We start from the raw sequence: 25,373 nt of genomic DNA, 5'->3' as shown, positions 1-25,373 counted from the left end.
TAAACTTCTGGCTTCTCTCTTGGGAAGCTAAGTTTGTCACTAGGCACTGTCGCCAGCAAGATTCAAAACACTTAGATGGAAAATAAAGCATGGCGGTGGAGACTTCTGGCTCAGAGAAACTGGTATAATAGATAAAGAAGTACCATATATACAGTATTTCCCAGGCATACTACTTGTGCAAATAGGCAATGTACTTCTTTATTCTGAAAGCTGGCCTTCCTTATAGTCAGCTACATTGCAAGTTTGGATGTAGAATTTGAACAGCCGACAAAGTTGTGAGTTTTCCTGCCTATGTACTTTTCTGGTTTCTCTGACTGCAGGCAAACCGCTGAGTGCTGAAAATAGCTCAAATGCTCCTAGAACAGTAGCTGCAGCCAGCAGCTGAAATTCTTTCATGTTCTTATCACCCCCTCTCCCTTTCTCTCTATTACAGGTTCTTGTTCTTCACTTAAACTTAGACCTTTAGCAAAGCTAAACATTAAGAAAGGACTGAGTGAACAAGATCTGGATGCAGAAGAACAAAAATATTAACGTCTCTTACATCTGAAAAACAAGACGACTCATCTGACTGGTAATTTCTCCCCTTTCTCTGTGTGTGTTGGGGATTTACAATTTTCTTCTATGTTCATAGCTGAAATTCCTTGATCATTAATTATCATACTGTGAGAACCTGCCACAGAGAGTTAGTATTTTTTAGACACACACACACCTTTCTGTTTTTAAAGCCCTGTGTTTTTAGAATATACAAAGGCAGGAGTATATATATATATACAAAGGCAGGAGTATATATCTGCATTATATTCTTCTCTTGGAAAATGTTGGGTATTTCAAGAAACAATGATCCTATGTAAACTTTTCTTTTAAGAAAATAGTATTACATTTTAGTTTGTTTAGTCTGATTATTGCAGCTGAAAAGTTTGAAAACAGACTGGTCAGTTTTGTTTGTAAATTGTATATTTGTCTTGAGGTACTTGAAATTCAGAATTCTATAACTTACTACTGTGTAAAGCTTTATTTCTGAAATATGGCAATATGCTGATAAAAGAACTAAAGCAATACAATGTGCATTTTGTTGATCTCCCCACCCACCCCTTAATCAATGGCTCACCAATACAGTAAATGTTTTGGAATACTTTCAGTTCCTTTAGTTAGCTTCAGACAACTCAGGAAGTCTGAAGGGGAACAGATGCAGAAAAAACCTGAGTAACTGATTCTGATGAATGTATAAGTGGACTGATCTCTGAGCTGTTGCCATTTGTTTGTTGAACCTCCTCCTTAGCTAGAACTTTGCTTTACATCAGGGGTTTCCAAATCTTTTTAACAAGTTTACTATATCAGGCAGCAGCGATATAGGAAGATGCTGTGAAAGGCATCATCTCATACTGCACAGGAAGAGAAAATGATAAACTCCTCCTGTATTCTACCAAAGAAAACCACAGGGCTCTGTGGGCGCCAGGAGTCAAAATCAACTTGACAGCACACTTTATTTTTACCCCTTCTGTCACAAACTTTCAGCTAATGTACGTGTGTATGTGTACACGTATGTATGAGCGGATGCGGCCCGGGGGGAGAGAAAGAGGAAACACGGGATTCTTCTCAGAGGCTAATAAGTTTCATGGCATCAGCCAGCGCCTCCCGAGCATTAATGTCAGTTCTCAGTTTCTCTATAAATATTGCTTCTTTGATTTTCCTTCTTGGTAGATTCCTTTCAATCCCTAATATGGATATTTTAGAGGGCACCATTAATTGGAAAGAAAGGTACAATATATAAAATACAATGCTTAGGTTGCATTTGATTCTATATTGGGGAATCCGGCAGATAACTGAAAGATAGATATAAAGAATATATAGCACATACGAGGCATTGTGCAATGAAACCCTGGTCATTGCATATGAGGATTAAGCATGAAGGCCAAATGGTGCCAACTAAAATATCTGTTTTAGGGATTGAAAGGAACCTACAAAGAAGGAAAATCAAGGAATCATTATTTATAGAGAAATTGAGACCTGACATAGTGCTTGGGAGGCACTGGCCGATGGCATGATGTTTATTAGCCTCTGAGAAGAATTGGGTGTTTCTCCCTTCTCTCTCACCGCCCCCCTCACTCATTATCTCTCCACCAGCCATTAATTTCAGTAAGACTGCTTATGAATAAACTTTGCCTGGATGTAAGTCCATGACTGGAACAGCTTGTCTCATAACTGAAACATTTTGAGTGTGTGTGTGTGTGTGTGTGTGCTTATATATAAAAACATAATTTAAGTATTACTGTTAGGGAGAAAGCTGGTTCACATCAATGCTGTTACTCATAAGCAGTCTTATTGAAATCAATGGGACAAGCTTACTTGTCCTATTAATTTCAATGGGAGTATTCAGTGCTAATTTTCTTAAACTTGTCAGTCAGACTGAGGGATGTGTAAGCTTAGCTTCATCACATAGCTGACTGATCAGGAGGAGAGGAGAAAGGTCCGTTCTCCCTTTCCTTCTGCAGCAGAAATATCGCTGAGGATGTGTTGTGTTCAAGCCAGTGATTCTCAGACGGGGAACAAATAATGTGGCTGCAGCATGGAAAGGCAGAATGGCTCCCAGGAGTCCTTAAAGTACCCCTAAGCATACTATGGTACCCCCATTTAACCTCATTTCCTCACTTTCCATAGAAAATTTTAAGCGCTATTTCTTCTCACCTTTTGAAGAGCTGAAAATATGTCTCGTTTCTCCAGTGCTTTTTTCTGTTTTGTCTATTTATCTAGCAACTATTTACGTGGCACAAAGCATCCACACTCCTAGTTCTCCCTGTCCCCTTTCCCCGCCCCATCTCTCCCCGGTGGCCAGCCAGCCTGGCCACTGCTTCTCCTTGCTGCCACTTTTCCCGGTGGGCTGGGCCATCCTTCATTTGGGCCGGCAGGTGTGTGCCGCCCTCTCCACTGCCCGCCAGCCTTCTTCCACCCGGCAGGCCAGGCTATCCTTCATTTTGGCCGGCAGGCAGGCCGGAGATGGAGTGTGCCACCATCTACCCACTGCCGTAGTTTTCTCGCCTGGCCACCAGCCACTTTCTCTGCCTGGCTGCGGCGGCCATTCACCGCCTTTCTTTCCCCCACCGGCCGGTCAGCCGTCACCATTTTCTTGCCATACCTGTGGCTATCTGGCAGCTGCTCACGAACTCTTGTGAGAGCTGCCACATATGGGATTAGCCATGGATACATCTTAGAGAATGAAATATATAAATGAGGCAGATCTATGAAGTGTTAAATCTATCCTGTAGGAAGATTCTTTTGGCTTGCGGTGTGTGGGGGGGGACTACCCTTAACTTGTCGGTTTTGAGGAGTGGGGGTGGGGTAAAATGCTTGAGAAAGAATGTTTAAATATGAGTATATGGGAGAAGAAAAGAAATAAAACAGGTAAATTAAGAAGTATGGTAATCCTCTGAGAGAGGGAAAGCTCTCCTCTGAGAAAGGGGGAGTTGAAAAGAAGACACTTTTAGGTGTTACAAAAATACTTTTGAAAAAGAGCTTAAAAGTACAAAATGCATTGAGTCAGTTCCGTGAATAAAAGTAATCCATTATCATATCCTTGAGATCTTTTCTCTTGTTTTTGCTATCTTCAAAGTTCCAGCAGGCCCACCTCAGTGGAAAATTTGGCAAGAGCTTTGCACACCATACTGTAAAATTCTTGTATTAGTTTTTCATGGAGATAATATTTGAGTTACAGTAATTATGTGCTGAAGAATGTGTTCTGCATGATATTTTTCCAGTTGTGCTGTAATTAATGCCCTCACTTGACCTACAAAAGCAAAATTACATGCACATAAAACTGCTCTTGAATTAGAACCAAGTAATACCAAGTTTAAGTCTAGGATTAATTTTTATAGCCCGCAAGTGTTGTTCTTGCAAATGGGCGTCTGTAACTGAAGTGCGAACTTAACCTGAATTGAAGGGATATTAACACAGCACTGTAATTCTTCTGAATGAAGGAGAAATCTCAGGAGGGAAATGGAATGCCTTTCTTTTAGTAAATATACCTCTGCATTCATGGTGAACAAACAGTAACATTCTGTGCAGGTTCCTTCTTCGACAGTGTATTCTTTGTTCAGTCTTCAGTGGTGGTGTCAAGTATTTTAGAGGGGGGAAATAAAGATTTCCCCTATTTCCATTTTTTATTGTACTTAACTGCTTCACTCCAATTCCTTTTTAAATCGTAGTGATGCTTCTTGTAGTATGGATAAAAGGATACTCAGCATAGTCAACACTGGCTAAATAAACTAATGTGAACTGTCACCAATATTTGTATAAAGATCCAAATGGATTATTGCGTACATGTGAGTATCAGTAGGCATTTTACAGTGAGTGTGCTTCTATCTGGTCCAGTTATCATTCACACTGATGGGTGTTCGCAGAACACATCTTGTAATCTTACAGAGCTTTACATAAAGTTTTTGGCTGTAACCCTGCCCCCTTTCCAGCATAACTTGCACTGTGTCCTGGCTTTCCCCTTCAGTTTCCCCCCTGACTGCTGCATAGAGCATGTTGTAGGAACCTTTCTTCACTTTGTTGGTGAGATAGCTTACAAAAAAACACGCACACCCCAAACCTTTATATTCCTCCTTTTAATTTTTGTTTTACTGTATCTTCCTAGCTTCTCATTCTTCCAGTCTTTCTTTAAATTTTGTGTTTGTTTTTGTACTGAGCCTTGTCCCCACTCCATCCCCAACCAATCATCTTTTGGCATCTACTGTCATTGAGAATTCTTCAGTGTCAGATTGTTGCACAATGCCCTTTCCCAGAGTAAAGAGTAATGGAGCCTTGAGGCTCAGTTTCTGCACACCTCCCTAATAAAATGCTGGCAGATTTCACACTGATCTACCTGGTGGGTTTCCCTAGGCAGAGTAAACTGTTGATGTCAAGGCAGCAGGATAAGGATTGAACCTCCTCCTTGGACAGAGTCATTTCCCCTACTTCAACTCCATTTCAACTGGGTCCCAAACAACTCCTTCCATTTACCTCAGGATCTGTATGTGGCAGCCCTCAAGCTTATATGGTAAAGAAATGCAAGACTAATGGGGACAATCAGCCAATCAAGAAGAAAAAGAAGATACAGCTGGAAAAAGCATCTTCTGCTGTGTCTCTTCCAAAAGAGAGTAAACCGCTTAAGAAGCAGACAGTGTTGGTGTTGGTTCTTCTCCAATCAGAAGAACCCTGTCTTCTGAAATAGAGCTGCACATGAACTCAGACCTGGAGATGGAACCAGACCTCAAAGCTGGACCAGATCTCTTTGCCTCTGACATTGAACCATTCTCCCCCAGCATAGCTCTTGGAACTGAGACATGCTTAGTTCTCGGAATCAAGTCAGGTGCAGCCTTCAAGATCAAGATGACCATAGCCCCTGAGATTAGAACAGGCAGAGCCCTCCTTGGGATCAAGACAGACAGCTGCACTTGCCCCACTTTGGCAGACGCAAAGCTTGCCAATCTTTGATTGGGAAGAGTGCAGGGATCACTATACAACCAAGTAACATGAACCACAAATTGAATATTTACTAGTGGAGCCCCAGAGAGAATACTATTGACTATGAGGGCTCTTGGAATCTGATGACTGGGAGGGCGATGTTTACTGTCCATATAGCCCTCGTCACTTCCATTCGCCATTGAGATGTCAGTTACCAAGCCCTCCTTCTGATTCAAAGAAACCCTAACTAGGGAGTTAGTGGTCCACATCCATGCAAGAAACAAACAAAAACCACTATCAACCAGAAAATAAAGCTAACAAAACCCATCCCTGTCCCTACAAAATCCAGAAAAGGAAACGGGTCTCAGCCACTGTTCCCTCTAAAGCGTTTGCACATGCACGCACTCACAAGTTTTTGCATGTCCAGTCAGTTCAATTTAGATCCCACTCAGGTTGAGTCAGGAAGGCCCCATTCTGAATGCAGGTGCACACACACTGCCTTGATACTGCCGCCCAGAACAAAACTCATTCCGCACAGAGATGAAAAAAATTAGAGGGACCACTGGTCTCCGCAATCTGGATCCTCTAAAGAGCTGCAGGACCTTACTAAATATCACATACTCACCAGCATGAGCTTGTTTCCTCTCCTACCCACTATGACAGAAGTAGTCATGTAGCATAGGCGAAACCACCTTCTTTCCATCCATCCAACTTCCAGGAAATTAGAACAATTCTACAAAATTCAGCCTAAGGATGCAGACTTCCCATTCAACCAAAGCCCAATTCAGTTGTAGTGGAATTTGCTCAACAGAAGTCATGTCAGAAGCTACTCTCTGAACCAGCAGACCAAGACATGTGCAAGTTAGACTCCATTGGCAGAATAATCTATGCCATGACAAATCTCTAAATAAGAATGGCTAACTATCAAGGCTGCATGGCTTGCTGCACACACTTCCTACTAGAAAAGCTGGAACCTTTCATAAAACAGTTACTCAGACCAAAGAGAAGCAACGGAAACATTTTTCTTAGAGCCATTTGACATTGCAAAGCAGTAGTTTATATTCGCATGAAACTGATTGCCAGGAAATTTAGGACTGACTAAAGAAAGTACTTTTTCACTTTGCGGATAATTAATCAGTGGAATTCTCTTCCACAAGATGTGATGATGGCCACCAGCTTGGATGGCTTTAATAGAGTCTTGGGAAAATTCATGGGAGACAGGTCTATCCATGGCTACTAGTCTTGATTACCACAGGCTGCTTCCAGGCTCAGAGGCAGAATGCTTCTGAATACCAGTTGCAGGGTAGCAGCAGTGGGAAAGAGGGCATGCCATCATCTGACATTAGATGGGGGAAGTGCGTCCCTGTTGGTTCTATTGTCAGTGGCATTCAATACCATCAACCATGGTATACTTCTGGACTGCCTCTCTAATATAGGAATTGGACACACTGCTTTGGAGTGGCTTCGGTCCTTTCTTGGAGAAAGGGTCCAGAAGGTGGTGCTAGGGGACCGTTGGTCTGTGGGGTTCCTCAGGATTTGGTTTTGTCCCCCATGCTGTTTAACATCTACATGAATGCTATGAGAGGTCATCCAGGGACTTGGACTGAGTTATCAGCAATATGAAGATGACACTCAGCTCTATCTCTCCTTGTCACCTGATCTTAGGGAGGCAGTGGATGTCCTGAATCAGGGCTGGAGGCAGTGCTGGGTTAGATGTGGGCTAACAAATTGAAATTGAATCTGGGAAAAATTGAGGTACTGTTGGTCAGTAGAAGAGCCAATTGGGATGAGGAGATTCAACCAGTTCTGGATGGGGTTGCACTCCCCTTGAAAGAGCAGGTGCACGGCTTGGTGGTATTGTTGGACCTGGCTCTGCTTTTGGAAGGCTTAGGTGGACGCGGTGGCCAGGGGTGCCTTTGCATAGCTTTGGCTAGTGCAGCAGCTACATCCCTTTCTTGAGAAGGCAGATCTGGCTACTGTTGCCCACACAGTTGGATTACTGTAATATGCTTTATGTAGGGCTTAAAGAATATTCGGAAACTGCAGCTAGTGCAAAGTACGGCAGCTAGGATGTTATCCAGAGCTGCCTGCTGGAACCATATTACATCCATTTTGAAAGAGCTACATTAGTTATCAATCTGTTTCTGGGTCCAATTCAAGGTGCTGTTTTTGACCTTTAAAGCCCTTAAGGGTTTGGGCCCTGAATCCATGAAGGGCTGCCTGCTCCCAAGGGTTTCTGCCCGTTCGATGGATCATGGGGTGGGGGTGCCTGATCAGTGTGCTGACAGTGAGAGAGGCTCCCCTTTCATGCATGCAGGACAGGGCCTTCTCAGACTTTGGAATATTCTTGCAGTGGGCATCCACCCCAGTCCCATCACAGTTTAAGAAAGCAAGGCATTTTACCTGGGCTTTTATATGACTGTTTTGTTTCCTGTTTATATTCCTGTTTATTTGTTTATTTCGGCCCAAGGCCAGCATAGACTGTTTTGTTGCCACTGCTTTGTAACTTATGGTCCTATTATACATGTTTTTTTTAAACTTTTAAAATTATATTTGTATTTTTATATTCCAATATAATTTTTATTGTGCAGGTTTTATAGTTTTATATTGTTGTAAACAGCCACTTGTGATTATTTTCATGAAAGGCAGTATAAAAATTTAACAATAAAATAAATAAATTTCCTGGTTATGGGCTTCCCAGAGGCATCTGGTGGGCCACTGTGGAAAACTTCTCTGGACTTGATGGACCTTGAGCCTGATTCAGAAAGGCTGTTCTTATGTGCTTAGACATGAAGCGGACTGCAGCTCCAGGATCATGGCAGTGATGGTATATATTTGTCACCATGCATGGCTACACTCTGCTACATTGATATTGGAAGCCAAAATGATAATAGAGAGCCTCCATTTTGATGGGAAGAATCTCTTTTGCAAATATATAGATGGCACCCTGAAAAGGGCACACAAGTTGAAATCCATGGCTAAATCAATGGGCTACCAGCCCTACAACAATTCAAGACAAACCAAGCAACATACTTGGGCTTTGCAGAACCAAACCAAAGGCTAATATAACAATACCGCTAGACTGACTAATGCTGAAATCACTACCAGTTCTTTCGTAAGACATCTGCTTTCCAGTCCTCAAAGCCTGCTCCAAAAACCAAATCTGCCTATTCTAAAAGATCCTGATGCATATCAGTGCAGAGGATTTAGGTTATATCCTTACCCAGATGCATGACAAAGAATAAAAGATCACTGGGTTCTCACTCTAGTATGCATGGGCTATGCTATAGAATTTGGCTCCATCACCCTTCCTGGGAATTAGAAAAACCTCTCCAACAAAAGTATTGCTCCATGAAATCCAGAATCTCCTGCAGAAAGATGCCATCCAATGCATGCACCGCAACATTAGTATGGAATGTTTTTCTCATTACTTTACCATTCCCAAGAGGGAGGATGGATTGAGAACACACAGACACACACACACACCCCAGCCTGGATTTGAAGGAACTCAACAAGTTCTATACCAACCCAAAATTTGGGATGGTATCAGTAGCCACAATACTTCCTTTACTATAAAAGAACACCTGGTTCATGTCTATAGACCTCAGAGAGACACCTATTTTAATTTGCTCACCATACAGGAAATATCTTTGTTTCTGTGTGAAGGACAAAATCTGCGAATACAAGGTCCTGCTATTTGGCCTTTAATTCACACCCTGCATTTTCATGAAATGTATGGTGGTGGTAGCTACATATCTGAGGAAACAGTCAATCTTCTGTTGTCTTGTACATAGACGATTGGTTGTTGGTATCTCCTACAAGGCATCAGTTGCTACAACACATAGACCTCATGCTAGCCTTACTGAACAAACTTGGTCTCGGCACGAACTGGAAGAGATCAAAACTGAACCCAAGTACCACCAGAGAGTTCATTGCATGAGCCACCACTATTGTTTTTAGAAAGCGAAGGCTTCAGGGCCAGTTTGAATTATGCTTTTACCAGTCCACGTGGGGTGTGCTGAGATCTTCCTGTATCCCCACAATCAACTGCTTTGTACTTTCCGTTCTTCCACTTGACTGTATTGTTTAAAATAGAGCCTGTGTACCTTCCCTACTTGATAGATGGACAAGCTCCGGAGGCAGTTCAAAGCCACCCAGAAAGAAATGGTGAGAAGTAGGTTATAGATAAACCTTACTGAACAGATGCCAAGGATGGTGGTGGTGGTGGTGGTGGTGGTGGTATGTGTAGAAACTCTATTAGGGCCCCATGTGTCTGCCAAATGACATATTTTAATGTAGCCATGACTGTTTAACTAAACCTCTTATTTGTTTGTTAATATAGAACTCTTATCTGAAAATATTCTTTTGTTGTTTCTCAATGAATACAAAACCTTTTCATGTCTAGCTGTAATGAAATTGCATCTTTTACTTGTAAAGTTCCTGTCTGGAAGCACAGTGTTAATTCTCACTAAAGCGGGGGGGGTGGGGGCTGATAGTGGAAGTATGTACCGGTTCGCATATCATTAAATAATTAAATTATTCTCATTTGTCTAAATGAAGCAGTGGAGCATAAAAATGTATTTGTTCTGGTAGAGCTATTTAAGTTTTCCATTATACTGCCAGAGAACTTACTGTATATTTGGTGTCTACATTTTTTCTTTGCAGAACTGTGAACCAGTTTCTTTATTGGTTAGGCAAAAGTACATTTCTCAATACATGAACATAGTAAGTTATATTGTAAATTATTGTATAACATGTATTTTAAAGTGCTGAATCATGGGATTCAGCACTTTAAATGAATCATCATTTTAAGAGGCTGGTTCAACCAGCCCCTTAAAATGGAGAGGTGGGGGGGGGCGGGGACCAGTCCCCAAACCAGCAGTGTTGCTGAATATCATCAAAAAGGTTTTCTCAGCATCTTTTGTCTTCTTCGCTTAAACAGATTTATTCAAAGAAATGCCCACCCACCCACCGACTCCCTGCTTTAAGGCTCTTTCACATATTACCACAGCAGCATGGGAAGTCGCTTCCCCCAGCAGCATCTCAGCAGTGTTTGTAAGCTAGAACGAAGGCAGTGTGGTCAATTGCAGAAGTCCTTCCCAGCCAGTCATTGCTCTATCCAGCCAGGTGACAGCCCTATTCACACATTATGTTCAACTCTAGTACAATCTAGGTGCACACAAGGACAGTTATTCACATGTTGCATTGAAGTACCTGCCCACTTGATCTTGAGGTTCCAGACATTAGCAGGGCAAAGAAAGAAGCTATGGAGAAGTGAGTTCTGTAATGCATTGAATCATCTCTAGATAACCCAGAATTCAAATGGGTGGCGCAAGTTGCCTGATTTGATTTATGATCAGCCACTGGGGTCTTACTGTGCACTCTCTTTTCGATGAATTATGACTATTAATCCAAATGGCTTCTGTGGTTAATAGCTCGGCTGTCTGGTCACATTTTTTGCAAACAGTTTCTTTATTAAACAGCTGCAGCTTTGCTTTAAGAATGAATAACCACATATTTAATCAGAAATCCTCTGAGGTTAATAACAAATTGGTAAAATCATGCCCCTTAAGGAACATAAAATATGTAGCACACCTGTTAAAACAGAATGCAGGACTTTGAACCTTCTGGTGCTGCTTGCCACCTGATTCCACAGAGAGTCTGTTGATTTAACTGATTAAAATAGCAGGACTGGGCTTATAGCAGAAGGATATTCTCTTAAGCCAGGGGTCTCAACCCTTTACAACAAGTGTACCTTTCTGTTGCAGATCTCCTGCTCAGGTACCCCATAGAGATTGGGAGTGCACGTACAAACAATTTTACATGTTACAGTTAGGGAGAACACGCTGCTACAGTCAGTGGCTACACTACAGGCCTGTAACCAGCCTAAAAAAAAATTTTCGGGGGCCGGGGGATTGCAGAAGTCAGGGAAGGCAGGTTATAAAATGTTCAGTGAAAACAGTCAGTGAGGCTGGGGAGGAAAGATAATTTTTTGTTGTGGCAGGTACACACCATGCCACCAGCTGGCTACGGGCCTGCTACACTAAGTTACTCATAAGCAGTCTTACTGAAATTAATGGGACAAGTTTACTTTAGTTAGTTACTTTCGTTTCAATGGGAGTACTCAGTGCAGTTTTTCTGAAGCCTGTCAGTCTGAGGACAGTGGGTATGCTGAGCTCCAGCATGTAGTCATCCAGTTGAGCAGAGAAGTGTCTTCAGTCTCTGCCTTCCTCTTCTGCAGCAGACACATTGCTAAGGACATGTGAGCTTCAAGATTCTGATCCTCAGAAGGGCAGCAAATAGCACAGCTACTACATAGGGAGGCAGGAGGGCTCTGAGAACCCTCTTGGGAGTCCTTCAAGTACTCCTAGGGATACTAGTATGCCCTGTTGGGAACTACGGTCATAAGCTATGCACTTCCACACATTTAGATGAAAATATGTAACTATATTGTATATCTTAAGCAGACTTTTCATCTTGTCAGAATATCAGTTTCAATCTCTCCCCCCCCCCAATTATTATGTAACTATGATTTGGGTAATTCCCATGCCAATGTGAATAATAAACTCATGAAGATAGACATTAGAATATGGACATCTAAAAAATCCCTCAAAAGAATCAGTGAAAAGCTGTGAAGGAGGGGAAGTCTAAGACCACATCATGCCAGTTTGATGGTTATCTTAGTGATGCTGCACTGTTCTATAGGTGTGCCAGTGTGATAAATGATGCCTGTTGAAAACAATCCATGCTGCATCCAAATCATGATATTTTATGTACTCTATGCTTTTGGCAAGACTGACATGGTACAGTGCAATGGTGATGAGTGCAGCAGTTTAGCCAACGCTCTGTGGTTCCTTTCTACTGCTGGGAAGGGTCAAAGGGGAATAGGGATAAGTTGAGCTGCTTATGCTGCTTGACAGCCGCAGAAATTGTCGATGTTTATGATATGACACAACTGTAGTCCAAAATGTCTTGTTCTCCACATGATTTAGAAACATAATAGGTTGTATTATAGAACTATGAAGTGGTGGTAGCATTTATTTGATTGCTTTTATTCCTCCATTGCTAATTGGTATAGTAGATCCTTCTATAATTGGCATAGTAGATCCCTAAGTCTTCTCCCACCATATGTCCATTCAATGTAGTGTTCTCATCTTATATAAATAGCATTCCCACAAAGTTATCAAGGACCTGCCTCCTTGGTCTGTTGGAAACCTTTGAGGAGGCAAGTCCTTGATAACCTTGTGCAATGCTATATATATAATTTATATGCTATTTATATAAGATGAGAATACTACATTGAATGGACATATGGTAGGAGAAGACTTACAGACTTACATTGAGAAGGATCTACTATTCAGCACAAAATTAGAAAGAAGACACTATTGACATTTTTTGAAGAACTGAACTTTTTTGACCACTTGAAAAAGTTTACCGAAACAACAAATACTACCAGAAAGCTGTTGGGTTTACATAGTTCACAATATTATACTGTTCTTTTGTTCTTAGGTATATATTTCTGTTGATGTTTGGTTGTGATATCTTATTGATGTACTTTATATCATTTATCCATGTCACTATATACATTTGATTGCTTCACTTTTAATACAATTTATATTCATATCTCTAGTTGGTTCTTTGTTTTTTGGTTGCATTATTGGATCTGTTTTGTTTTATGTACTGATCTCTAGCTTGCCTGCTCAGTTCCTTAATGTAGGGTTTAGACTTGTATTCTCCATTCTTCTTAAAATAATGCCATTGCAAAACAATAATAAAATGTAGTTGATGGTGGTCTCCCATGTGTGTCTATATTATTTTACAGAGTAGCAGAAGCAATAGAGAGAGGTCCCTGCCTCAAGCAGTGCTTAATCTAAATCTCAATACAGGAAGACAATAAAGGGGGAGGTATGGCAGAGCAGGAAATGACTTGACTAGCAAGCCAGAGGTTGCCGGTTCGAATCCCCACTGGTATATTTCCCAGACTATGGGAAAGACCTATATCAGGCAGCAGTGATATAGAAAGATGCTGAAAGGCATCATCTCATACTGTACGGGAGATGTCAATGGTAAACTCCTCCTGTATTCTACCAAAGAAAACCACAGGGCTCTGTGGTCACCAGAAGTCAACATTGACTTGACGGCACACGGTACCTTTACCAAGCAAGGGAATCCGAAGGATAACAGGCAGCAAAGGGAAGGGGGGAGGAGTGAAAGAGGAACAGACAATAGGGGATTGATGTGACAAATACAGTGAACATGCCTGTGCTCTGCTTTTTTGTGCTAGTGGGGAAAAGGTGGCCTCTGAATTGCATCCTAGGATAGATGTATGTTAGTGACCAGAAACCAAGCTAGACATGGCATCAGATCTCCTGTGAGCAGATCTGCTTCAGTTTTAAACAATGGAATAGCAGCTGTGGGAGGTGTGCAGTTGGGTTCAGGACGATGGGGTGCAGGGCAGCTCTTTTATCCGGTGCTGTTTTCCTGATGAAAGTAGCCCCATATGATGATGATGATGTTACTACTACTACTACTTTCCCTCACCACCCCCACCAAAACCCCTCCCCCCCCGCTCCCATGGAACAAATAGATTTTTGAGGTGGTTTTCTTTAGGAAAAGAGTTAACTCTCCTGGCCTATGGTTGAATCCCTTTGCAGTTGCTATCCCCCCCCCCCACTTTCTTTTTTAATGGCAGCAAATCCAATTTCAGATCCCCAGCATCATGTCTGATTGGGCCCTCAGAGAGGCAACTGAGCGCTGGAAAGTCCATGATTTAGATCTTGGCTTCAGCCATGACCTCTCAATGTAGCCTCAGGCAAGTTGTGCTCTTGCCCTGACTCCCGTCACCCTTGTTCTCCAATATTGGGATAATATAATTCACCTGCCTCACAGGTGTGTTGTAAGAATGACTGAGAGTTGAGTGGGCAGAGCTATATAATGCTCTTGATTATTCATAAATGGTATATATTGATCATTATCAAATCCCAAAATAAATTTGCCTCTTGCATTCATACAGTGGAAACTTTTAGGATTTAATAATGTTATATAAAAAGCCCATTCCTGACAAACATTCAGCCTCTAGAAAACAGCAAAGTATGCCTCCATCTGTGACACCATAGGATCCTGAGAGCCTTAGCCTGGGAAAAAAATGTGCCTAATAAATGTGCTGTTCACTGCTTTCAGATCTAACAAACAGTGGCAGTTTCTGCTTGTTTAAACTAAAATACATGCTGTTCTGTGGATAGGTCTTCATGGTGATAAGTCTCGCAGCAGGGTGACTGGAACTGACAAGGGGGAGTGAGTGAAAAGATTCAAGCAATACTTTTCATACCTTATGCTACAGCTGGTTTGGTAGTATCAGTGCGTGATCCCATGAGCATCCAGTCATTGCATTTCGTTTACCTAAGGGCAAACAGATGTTCTGAGAGTCTGCTGTCAGCCGAACCAACCTTTTATTATTTATGCTGCTGTGTTTGTAGACAAGGGGTTTATGGCCTGACAAATCTCTGGTCATGGCTCTCAGGGTGGCATGAATAATTGCACTTTGTGCAGCCTGACCAGAGGCTCCCTGAGGTCCAGGGCAGCTAGTGACGACACATGTGTGAATGCAACAGCAATGCTAGCATGTAGAAATAGGTAATATCTCAGCTAGAAGACCCACAGCAGTCAGAATAAAAAAATTTAAGATTAAGAACAAACATATTGATTTGCCCAATGAGTCATAGTACTATTGTGAGAGAATTCAGCCAATGTGAAATTTACAATGTATCAATATAATAAAGTATAATGTTTTATACAGTCAATTGAAACATGGCAAGAGCATTGTTGTGCATTCTTAATCCATTCTAAGGATGTTTTGTTTGAAAAAAATATTCCATCTTGCTTTGGTTGTAGTGACTTTAAAGTGGTAAAAATAAGTGCCCTAAGCTGAGGCTGACCAATGGTCCACTAAACCCATTATGGTCTCCTTTTATTATTATTATTAAATTGTCTCCTTCAACTAGCACGACTCTTTAAGACCTCAGAAAAAGATTTCTCAGCCCTGCTTCCTGACATCTTTTAACTGAAGTTGTCAGGACGACTAGACCTGGGATCTTTTGCATGCAAAGCCATGTATTTCATCACTGAGCTACAGTCCTTTGTTTCTTGGGTCATAAAATGTAATAATCAGTATTTTATAACTGTATTAACTTTATTTCAGTTATAAAGTGGAGTAGGCTGGTGAATTCTGCCAGTCATGTGCAGTAAGTTCTAAACTTGGCTGATATGGAATGCAAGCTGCACAGTAAAGATCCTGAAAAACTTCCAGGTTGAAAGAGCATATCTTTACACTCCTTTGGAATGTACTAAAGATACTCTTCTTTTTTTAAAAAGTGCAATATTTTTATTAAAACATCTTTATTTTTATTTTACTAAAGTTGTCAGCGGATAGTTAACAGTATTTTATTAGCATCTTTAAAGTACAAAATCCTGTTTCAAGCTGTTGTATTCATCATTTTTAATAATGTGAGCAAATTGCTTGCTTTTTGCCTGATGGTTTCGTTCTCTTGACTGGCAATCATTTTCATTTGTTAATAAAATTGATTAATCACAAGGCAATAGCTAGCCCTTGTTTTTCAGTATATAAAAGTATGAGATATTTTAGTGTTGTTTTCTGGCACATGTTTTCCAGTCCCCTTTCTTGGCAGCTCAGGACATGGTGGCTAAGGCTCTGAGCAGGACCAGTGAGCAATAGAGAGGACCAGGGGCCTGACACACAGCTCTCCCTGATCAAGGACCAGGACATCCCCAAGACCATATTTGGCCTTGCTGTTCATAAAAAGCAGGAAGGGATGCAAAGTCTTGGGCTGTGTTCTGACAATGGATGTTTAAGGTCCTTTTCACACGAACCTGTTCCCCTTAGATGAGGGCATTCAGATTTTTTCTTTAAGAGTGTGTGAGTTGAGAGTGAGTGAGTGTGCCTATACAGTACAGTACATTCTTTTCTTTTTCTTTTTCTTTTCTTTTCTCACACATCCTAACAAATTCAGTACAGTTTGCTTCCAGGAATTGCAGCCTCAGGCAGCAAATCTAACAACATTTAGCTGGAAGTACATTTCACTGAAACCTAAAGAACTTCATAATTTTTTGTCATGAAACAAGCCACTTATAGGACTTTTTGATGGTTTTTTTACTTTAAAAAAATATTAAAAACCAACAATTTGTCCAATCCACTTCAATTTAAATATACATATTCCCTTGGGCTGTTATTTATTTATTTATTTATTTATTTATTTATTTGAAGGCAAAGGGCAGATTCTTCCATATTGGGTTGGAACTACTTTAAAAAAAATAGTTTTTGTTAATTAAAAAAATATTTTAAACCAGAACATTCCTCAATCTCTGAGTCATTTCAATCTGCCCTACATCCCCCCCCCACCTTATATTAAAGCTCTATGGCAAGCAAACCCTAAATATCCAGTGGCGGGGAAATAACCACAAAAAGGAAATCACATCCTGCCTCCATTATTAAGCTGAGGAGTCAGAAGCTGGGCAGAGCTGTGGTGGGCAAGGGCAGTCAGTGCTAGCCACCCTGCCTCCCTCCTTGCTTGCTTGCTTCCTGCCTGCTTGCCTGCAGGCACTTGAGTTCAGGCTTCAGAGAAGCATTTCTGGAAGCCCACCCACCTGCCTAACAGCTGAGAGTTGGAGACTGAAGGGGCTGCAGCAGCTTTCAGGCTGCTTCACTTTCCTGGCCAGAGCAGGAGGGCTAGTAGGAGAGGGGGCCAGCCGGCAAGGCAAGGGGGACTGGCAAGGGGCCTTGAGGGCCCTCCAGGGCCCTCCAGGACGTGTGGGCCTAGAGATATTTGTCTCCCCTTGCCCAGTGGAACATACGCCCCTGCTTGCTTGCTTTACTGTCAAATAACATTTGTTTTACCAGAGTCACTTTTTTTCTTCTTCCTTTGGGCAAGACATTGTGTTCAAAGGGAAGATTTCCTGCATTTTATGGCTTCTCTGACTTCACATTAACTATACTGTGTTCTCTTGGACTTGTCCATAACACTTTCTTTTTAAATCTGCAGTATGCCTTTTCTGCAAACTTATTTTATAGTGGTTTAAATAAGCATCAAGCATCCTGAAGAGACTTGACCCTCTTGAATCTCCTTTTCAACTTCCTTTTAATACAATCCTTCATTTTAAAGATTTCTCTTTTGGGGGGGAAATTAAATGAGACAATGTTGGACTTCCTGAGCAACTTTCCACCTACATATGTTGACTTGATAGCACTATGAACACTGTTCCAGAGCAATTAAATAATGCTTACTTCTTACATCAGGTCCTGGGTGCCATTCAGCATTAATTTTAAGGCTGCCTGTGCAGAATTGCAGATTCAGAGAAACAATCATGATCATTAGGTCTAATTAGGATCAAATATTTAGTAAACACTGGTAGCTGAACTTGGTGTACTCCTGGAGGCTGGGAAATTGTTTGGGGGTAATGTGCTGTAGAAGTAACAAATGAAGCATGCACAGTTGAATAAACCTGTACAGAGATTTTATTTTCTTGTAATATAATGTCTTTAATCTAAGTAGACGTTTTCCATACTTAACATATTACTTTACCACTATTCTTGAATATCTGCATCAAAGTTTATTTGCAATATAAACCTGTATACTGAATGTTGTGTGTGCATTTTTTCTATAATAAAGTTGTGAATCATATTAGCTTAGTGGCAGTTTCATACAGATGATAGTGTAGATGCCTTACCTTTTCAAATTCTTCCTTAACCAAGTAGAAAACATTAATCCATTGTTTCTTCCTCCTTGGAAATGTTCATTTTTATCTAGCTGGATAAAGATATTGGAAAAGTTCTAAACAGTTGAGCCCCACAAAGCAATTTATCCATCTGCTCACATGTATCATAGACTGACAAATGGTTGACGTGGATTTTTAACTACTAATCTGATTTGGGCCCCTATAGGACTGTAAAGTTCAATGGCACCTTCAGGTACCTAGGTCAGAGCTAGGTACCTAGGTCAAACAAGTGAATTTGAAACTGAGCAATGTAGAACTATTTCATTACCCATTTTGGCTATGTGAATTTTTTAAAAAATAATCATTTTGGTCTATTTAAAGGAGAGATGGAGCAGGTTAGTGATGCACAAAATCCACAAATGCGATTTGTGCACTCTGACACCAACCAATAATTGGTGTTAACATCAATAGTTTCTACATATTTTAACTTGGTATTTGATATATAGAAGCCCTGCAGCAGAAGGAGAGACCACTGCTTCCCAGACAGCCCCAATGTGAGAGACTGGTGCTGCCTGCAGGAGAGGGAGAGGGTGAGACCATCTGCCAGCTCGCTGCCTGACCTCTGACAGGGATTGTGGCCTCTGGCAGTGGCTGCTTTGCAGGATTGGGGCCCAGGAGTGACTCAGCAGTCCCTGCTTTCCACCTGACCAGGGAGGTCATCTCTAGCCATATAAGGAACGCTGCCTGTGGCAGCAGGCCTGCCACCAGCAGGGTTGCCACTTCAGGAGACAGCGAGGGTGAGGGCCAGGTCTCTTGGTCCAAGTATTTGTATGTGGTGGGCATTTAATAATGGAGCTTCTGTTTTAATTTGCCCTTGGTGAGGATCTTTTATAATGTGTCTGGGCTTACCTGGAGATGGAGAGACAGGGGGAATGTCCACTGACCATGGGACGGCAATTCCGGTGGTGGTGGGGAACAGAGGTAACGTTGGCAAGGGACCTATCAGGATGGTCCGTCCGAGAAGGTTATTGGATCCAATAGGATTTCAAGAAGCCTTGGAGGGATTTAGTGTTAGCTCTGCTGGTGATCCTATTGATGCCCTGGTGGAGGATTGGAACAGCAAACTCACTGGGGTGGTAGACATGATTGCACCTAAGCGTCCTCCTCAACCTGCTTCAAAACTGGCCCCTTGGTATACGGAAGAACTATGGAGGCTGAAGTGGTGAGCTAGATGACTGGAGTGCAAGTGGAGAAAGACTCGGCTTGAATCCAATAGATTGCAACATAGAGTTAATTTGAAGACCTATGTTCAGGCCATACGTGCGGCAAAGAAGCGATTCTTTTCTGCCCGTATTGCATCCGCAAGTTCATGGCCGGCAGAATTGTTCATGGTTGTGACAGGGCTAGTATGTGCCCCTCCTTCCAAGAATCAGAATCTGGAACCATCGATTACCCACTGTGATGTGTTTAATGAATTCTTTGTGGAAAAAATCTCTCGTATTCGGGCCGACTTACTCCATCTCCACATTTACTTCAGTGTCTGATGTGGAGGTGTGAAGCAAATCCTCTTGTGTGATTAGGTTGGATCAGTTCCAGTTTGTGACTCCTGAGGATGTGAACAAGCTGATTGGAACAGTGCGACCTACCACCTGTTCTCTTGAACCTTGCCCAACATGGCTTATATTATCTGGCAGGGGAGCTGTTGTAGAAGGCCTGGTAGAGATTGTAAATGCATCTGTGAGGGAAGGTAGGATGCCTCCTTATCTTAAGGAGGCAGTTATTAGACTGTTTCTGAAGAAGCCTACCTTGGATCCCTCAGAGTTGAGCAACTACAGGCCTGTCTCCAACCTTCCGTGGCTGGGCAAGGTAATTGAGAGGGTGGTGGCTTTCCAGCTCCAGACAGTCTTGGAGGAAATTGATTATCTAGACCCATTTCAAACTGATTTCCGGGCTGTCCATGGGTAGAGACTGCCTTGGTTGGCCTGATGGATGATCTCCAACTGGGAATTGACAGAGGAAGTGTGACTCTGTTGATCCTTTTGGACCTCTCGGCAGCTTTTGATACTATTGACCGTGGTATCCTTCTGGACCGTCTGAGGGGGTTGGGAGTGCGAGGCACTGCTTTGCAGTGGTTCTGCTCCTACCTCTTGGGCAGATTCCAGATGGTGTCCCTTGGAGACTGTTGTTCTTCAGAATCTGAACTTTTATATGGTGTGCCTCAGGGCTCCATATTGTCTCTCATGTTGTTTTACATCTACATGAAACCGTTGGGAGAGATCATCAGATGCTATCAGTATGCTGATGACATCCAAATCTATTTCTCCATGTCAGCATCATTGGGAGAGGGCATAACCTTCCTAAATGCCTGCCTGGAGGCAGTAATGGGCTAGATGGGGGATAACAAACTGACACTGAAACCAGGTAAGACGGATGTACTCGTTGTGCAGGGTCGAAACTCGGGAGATGGGTTTGATCTGCCTGTTCTGGATGGGGTCACACTTCCTTGAAAGGAACAGATACGCAGTCTGGGGGTACTTCTGGATCCAAGTCTCTCCCTGGTGTCCCAGGTTGAGGCGGAGGCCAGAAGTACCTTCTATCAGCTTTGGATGATACACCAGCTGTATCTGTTTCTTGAGATAGATGACCTCAAAACAGTGGTACATCAGCTGGTAACCTCCAGACTGGATTACTGTAATGCACTCTATGGGGCTGCCCTTGTATGTAGTCTGAAAACTACAGTTGGTTCAGAATGCAGCAGCCAAGCTGGTCTCTGGGTCATCTAGGAGAGACCATATTACTCTTGTATTGAAGGAATTACACTGGCTGCCGATATGTTTCTGGGCAAAACACAAATTGTTGGTTATAACCTATAAAGCCCTAAACAGCTTGGGCCCTGGATATTTAAGAGAATGTCTTCTTCGTCATGAACCCCACCACCCACTGAGATCATCTGGAGAGGTCCATTTGCCACTGGCTTGTCTGGTGGCCACTCAGGGACAGGCCCCGTCTCTGCTGCCGCCCCAATGCTTTGGAATGCTCTCCCTAGTGAAATAAGAGTATCCCCATCTCTGACAATTTTTTAAAAGTCTTTAAAGACTCGTCTGTTCACCCAGGCTTTTAATTAGATATTGTTTTAATTGTGTTTTAATAGTTTTAACTTTTAATTTTAATTGTTGAAATGTTTTAATCTTTTATTGGCTGCTTTTATTGTTTTGTAAACCGCCCAGAGAACTTGCATTTTGGGTGGTATAGAAATGTATTAAATAAATAACATACAAATAAATAAAAATAAGTTACTATTCATGGCAACAACAATTTATGGTGGTCTGCAAAAAAGAAGCAAATATCCAAGTTTCATCATCAGTATGTTGTTATCAAATGAAATTTATTTTACCAGAGTCGTTTCTTTTCCCCTGTCTTCATCTGGGCAATTGTTAGTATGCTCTTAGTTCACTTGACATGAATTCATATGTTCCAAGAAGCTGCAGATTGGTTCAAAAATGAGCTGAGTTGTTTCCAATTTGTGGAGGAAATGACTCTGCTAGCAGGAGAGAGGGCATGCCTTCAACTCCTGCCTGTGGCTTCCAGCGGCATCTGGTGGGCCACTGTGCGAAACCAGATGCTGGACTAGATGGGCCTTGGGCCTGATCCAGCAGGGCTGTTCTTATCTACATTAAACTGAGGCAGTCAAAGGCAAGCTTGTCCATCTTTACTCATGGTACGTTAGGGGCAGTGAAAAAAACATGCTTCTTCCCTTTCTGCTGCTATGAACTGGTTCTGAAACTCTGATTCCTCTAGGTTTTGCTGTGTAGTATTCTGACTCATTTTATTATATATATTCCCAATAAAGCCAACTGGCAGCAAGAACTGAATGTTAAATATATAATCAGCAATCCAGACAAGACAGAATACTGAATAGGACTAATAAAATAAAATAAAATGCTTGATGCTCTTCCAGATGTAATAAAGAATATTGACCCAAGTTAGCATTGTAAGACTCCCTGTTTTTAAATGTGTAAGATCAATATTACTGAGCAAGTAAAGCTTCACAGGATTAAAAAAGAGAGAGCAGTTCAAGAATTGGGGCTCTGTATCATGTCCAACCTGCATCCGAAATTGGGCTCAAAGGGAGTTCACTTCCACTAGGCAATCAAATCCCTCAAAGAAATTATCTTTGCAGTCTAATGATGATAAAATTAAGCAGCCTAGCCAGTGGCATACACTTGAGATCTTTGAATGTAAATGATACGGGGTGGAAGTAGGTCAATGATTTGCTAACTATCCTTTTTTAGTCTGAAGATAATTCATGCAGCTGGAGCAGACTATGTGATCTATTTGGAGAAAAAGGAGCAATAGAAACAGAATGTGAGATTTGCACACATCCTGTTGGATGTAGATTGAGAATGGTAACGGGCTAGGTCTTATCCTTAGTGCTGCGCAACACTTAATTATCATTTAAAGAGGTAATGAGAAGTAACTTAAATCCCTTATCACTGATGTGATGAAGAGGAACAAGATGAGGAAGGCTGTATGAGAAACATAAAGCAGCTGCCTATGAATATTTTGTATTAAATCAACAGCTCACATAAATATTAATTAACATAGATGCCAGTGAGCAAAGCCAATATATGTGGATCCTCTCAAATATTGCAAGTTTGAATGGCCAGTTCTAAAAGACAAATGGATGAAGTCTATCAAAAATAGAACTCAAAGTAGCAGTTAGACAAGTAGGACTAGTTTTCATTCCTAATGGTTAGGACCACCAATGAGCAGGTCTTGAGGTAGCAAGCATGAGAGGAGAGCTGGTCTTGCGGTAGTAAGCATGACTTGTCCCCTTAGCTAAGCAGGGTCTGCCCTGGTTGCATATGAATGGGAGACTAGAAGTGTGAGCATTATAAGATATTCCCCTCAGGGGATGCAGCCACTCTGGGACGAGCATCTAGGTTCCAAGTTTTCTCCCTGGCATCTCCAAGATAGGGCTGAGAGAGATTCCTGCCTGCAACCTTGGAGAAGTCACTGCCAGTCTGTGTAGACAATACTGGGCAAGGTGTGTGACGCACACACAGCGTGCACAGTCACCATTCCTACTTCCGGGTACATCGGGTAAATGGTGGCACGGGGGCAGCAGGGAGGTACGCTGCTGCCCCTATGGGCTCTTAAGGACTTGCACACTGGCAGGGAAAATGTGGGGAGTGGGGTGTAAGTGCACCCACCCCGTCCTTAAAGCCACACACACCCCTGCCGCCATCGAAATGGCCCCTGCTGGTTCCATGCATATCCCTAGTATATGGTAGCTTCCTATGTTCCTAGGTTTAGCCCCTTGTTATAACTGAATTTCTATCTTGTTCCACATTTTTAGCATACTGTATTGCACTAATCTGGGATAGCTTTCAGCCTTGTAGGAGTTTCATTTATTCAAAATGTGCAAGAGCTGCCCTAAAATGTCCTAGCAGGAGCCAGTAAGAAAATATTGTTTGTTTTTTAACAGTAAGCCAGTAAGAATAACTTTAATTTGGCAGTGATTTTCAAATGGTATATCAGAGGACCATGAGTAAGAGAAGCTGAGGGCAGGATTCAATTGGTGTATTCCTATAGCAGTGGTTCATAACCAGGGTTCTTCCAGATGTTGCTGAACTACAACTGCTATCGCCTCCAGCTACAGTTATTGTGGCTGAAGATGCTGGGAGTTGTAGTTCAGCAACATCAAAACCCTGGTTAGGAACCACTGTCCTGTAGTGTAAAAATTGGGATCTGTCAAATGAATTAATTCAATTTGGGATTTTAACTTTTTAAAAAAAGGAAGAAAAAACCTATAGTTGCTATAAATAATAAAGGTGGATTTGTTTTAAATCAAACTGGTGGTTAGAATCATGATTTAAACCACTAATTGGGAAAACTCTATTTTCACAATTTGAAACACTTTCCAGAAAGACTCCCTGTTTCTTACTAAAATTGCACTAATCTCTGATAGAATCAATACAGATTCTTCATCTCAGATTTAGATGCAGGTTTCAATTTTAGAAAGAAGGCACACACTATATATTGTAAAGCAATTATTTATTTTTATACTTATGAAGTAATTGAGAGGGGAGCCATCTCAAAGTCAACTGGTTAATCAAGGATATTTGGGGGATGTTGTTGCCATGCTATATTACAACAACCAATGTTACCAAACAGACACTGACTACAACGCAGAAAATATCCCTCAAAACTTTGTTAATAATTTGTTCAAGTGGTTTAGCTTTTTTTCTCTCTTTCCTTTCTTGCATTTATCTTCATATTCTTCCTCCTTGTCCAAATCTACTCCACCCCAATCTTCCATTCATTTTTATTTTATTTTTTTGTAATTTCACTTTTAGAGAGTGGGTGTGGGTGTGTTCGCACACAGTTGAATGTCTATATAGACTTACAGAGTGAGCTGTCTGATCAAGTCATTCTTGACTCCATATGCTCTTGTTAACCAGCATGTTCATAGTATATGATTGGAAGTTGTTATCCCTATTCATGATATCTTTTGACTTGAAAACATATCTTAAAACTATATAGATTTTTAAAAATATGTTTTAACTTGGGATGTGCAAATTGATTCGGGTACAAATCAATTGATTTGGGTACAGATAGATAGATATTGTGCAGTTCTTGCTTGCTCTCGCTCTCTTACACATATATCTAATGAAAATAATGTTCTCCTTTAGGCAGCTAAATATGATGAATATAATAAACATTTACTGAGCTACTCCCATGCTATAGAAGTAATACTTCATGATTAATAAACAGAGCATTCAAGCCTTCTGTTGAAACACTTGTTTGAAAGAAATATTGTTAATTTGGGTGGGGAGATCAAGATTTTTTATTTACAAAATGTACATTTTCAACCAGCTGGAAACGTAATTGAATTTTTATATTGGAAATATAAGTAATTCCACACAATAGAAATACTTGTTCTGAAATTCTGCCAGTGCATAGAGAGTTTTATAACTGGATTTATTATTATACTTGACAATATAGGTGTCACGTGCAAGATTCAGCTCCATAACATAAAACATGAATTAATGGATGACTATCAGAAAATAGGTTTCCAGAGGAAAATGTGCGTTTAAAAAACAAACAAAAAACACCCTTGTTTCTGTGGACAACATCAAGACCAGTTAGTAATGAGCAAGCACTAGGGTGATGTACAAATGTTAGACTTTGAAGCCCTA

The 25,373-nt window shown here is 41.4% G+C and overlaps 1 protein-coding gene across 46 annotated transcripts in view; it reads left to right on the top strand.

The window, feature by feature from the left end:
* The window catches only part of SORBS2 (sorbin and SH3 domain containing 2), a 395,454-nt gene that overhangs the window by 153,883 nt on the left and 216,198 nt on the right, over positions 1–25,373 (top strand). For all 46 annotated transcript variants that reach the window (XM_053254397.1, XM_053254425.1, XM_053254418.1 and 43 more), the window contains one exon: positions 434–571. The gene's annotated coding sequence lies outside the window, so the exon portion shown is untranslated. The remainder of the gene's footprint in view (positions 1–433; positions 572–25,373) is intronic.

This window comes from Hemicordylus capensis, chromosome 5 (genome assembly GCF_027244095.1).
Source record: "Hemicordylus capensis ecotype Gifberg chromosome 5, rHemCap1.1.pri, whole genome shotgun sequence".
Lineage (NCBI taxonomy): Eukaryota > Metazoa > Chordata > Lepidosauria > Squamata > Cordylidae > Hemicordylus > Hemicordylus capensis.
The sequence above is the reverse complement of the archived record's forward strand: the minus strand, read 5'-3'. Positions and strand labels throughout refer to the sequence as shown.